We start from the raw sequence: 2,097 nt of genomic DNA, 5'->3' as shown, positions 1-2,097 counted from the left end.
AGAAGTGTAATTGAGAGGAAAATTTGGCCTGATGTTTCATTTTACTGGGACTAGTGGTGGTGCTTGAGCGGAGCATAAAGTCAGCAGTGAAACTGGATATCCGAAAATGCACAGACGTCTGGCTGCTTGAAGGATAATGTATTTTACGCAATCTATGTATTGGAATGTAAATAAATGTCCTCAAGCGTATTTGTGATGTGGGGCTAGACAAATGTTGGATTGCTACTTCCAACATCCTTGCCCATTGGTCATGCTGGCTGGGACTGGTGGGAACTGTAGTGCAATGACATCTCAGGGCGCCACATTAGCGATTGCTGTCATAATGTTTTAACAAATAGTTTCATCAATGAGTATTTCTTTTCTACCAAACTAGACAATCCCTGAAATTGTAGTTGTATCAAAGTGGGCACATTTTACATTTTGATAAATTGTTTTGGCAGATTAACATCCAATATGCTTTTAAGTGTGATGTGGGAGGGGGGAGTATTGGTTTGTTTTTGTTCTTATGTATTTTGTTATTTTTTTATACATTTATACATTTTTATGTTGTGATCCACCCTGGGATCTAAAGATGAAGGGTGGTATAACAGCAGCAGCAGCAACAACAACACCAACACCACAGTTGTACCTTGGATTCCAAATGCCTCTGGAACTCGGACATTTTGCTCCCAAATGCCACAAACCTGGCAATGATTGTTCCAGTTTGCGAATGTTCTTTTGGAACCCAAATGTCTGATTAGTTGCGGAGCTTCATGCAACTGGGGGGCGGAGAGTAGGCGGGGCTGGCGCGCATCCTGGGGCTGTGACGCGCCGCCTGCAGAGGCGTGGCACGTGTCCTGGTGGCAGGGCACGCTGCCTGCAGGGGCGTGTGGGCGGGGGGCGAGGGCAGCCGCGATGGCACCCTACCGGGATCGCACTCCCCCTGCACTCCTCTTCCTCCGCCAGTGCAGCCGATGGGGCTTCTGCGGCTTCTGATTCAGAAGCTGCAATTTGCTTTTCAAATGTTTTTGAAGTCGAATGGACTTCCGGAATGGATTCCATTCGACTTCCAAGGTACGACTGTAATAATAATAATAATAATAATAATAATAATAATAATAATAATGCCAATCACAAAATGGTTGTCATGGGATTGTGGCATAATGGACAATGAGACCATGGCACAGCTCAAAATGGCTGTCATGCATGGTATGGCATAACATGTTCCCCATCAGCACTCCCCAGTGAGAAAAAGACAATAACATCAACCACCACTGTGTTCTCTCACGGAGAGAAATAGTCTCCTCTGTTCCGAACACAAAGGATGGTGGGTGGCTGTCTACTCCTGGCATCCAATGAAATTTGAGTATTTTTAAGCGGGCGTGGTCACTGTTTGATAGGCCAGGCCACTGCAAACAGGAACTGAGGAGGGAGAAAAAGCTGTCTTTCTTGCATTGCGGATTTTTGAGGGGATATTTAATGAGACTTTCCATGGGTACTCTACAAAAGTGTCTTAGAGGGTATAATAGTCCATTTAACCTACAAGTAGGAATGAACATGTGAGCAGCAGAGAACACTAAATAAAGGAAGATTTGAGACGAAAATGGGTGGAATAATAGAATATGCAGCCGACAAAAGACTATCTAAATTGCCATGAAGAGATGGATTGGGAAGCCCAAGGACAAGAGATAAATGATGAATGATGAGTATATAAATTGTAAAAATGCTTTTTAAAAAAGAGATGGACTTTCTGTGGGTGCCATGGGAAGTGCTGGTGGGTGCACTGATACCTGTGGTATCTGCATGTATCATTCTACCTGCCTCTCTAAAATGTTCCTCACCTCTTCAACTTATGTTTTACTCTAGGAGGATGTGGCAGGGGTGGGGGGGGGGGAAGAGATGGGGAGAAAAAGAGACATCCACTAGCTCCTTACTGGGCACATTGTATATCTGAATTGTCTCCTTGGAGTCAATAGGCCACCTCATTATGGTTACAATAGACAAATTCCTAAGCATGTGATCTGCTTCCATGGCCTTGACTTGTTCGTTTTTTACCTCAGAGACTTGCCACTCATGTTGACTCAGATTTGCTGTGTGTGATGAAGTGATAAAATCAAT

The sequence above is a fragment of the Podarcis muralis genome, chromosome 1, assembly GCF_964188315.1.
Source record: "Podarcis muralis chromosome 1, rPodMur119.hap1.1, whole genome shotgun sequence".
Classification (NCBI taxonomy): Eukaryota; Metazoa; Chordata; class Lepidosauria; order Squamata; family Lacertidae; genus Podarcis; species Podarcis muralis.
This window is presented reverse-complemented; position numbering follows the sequence as displayed.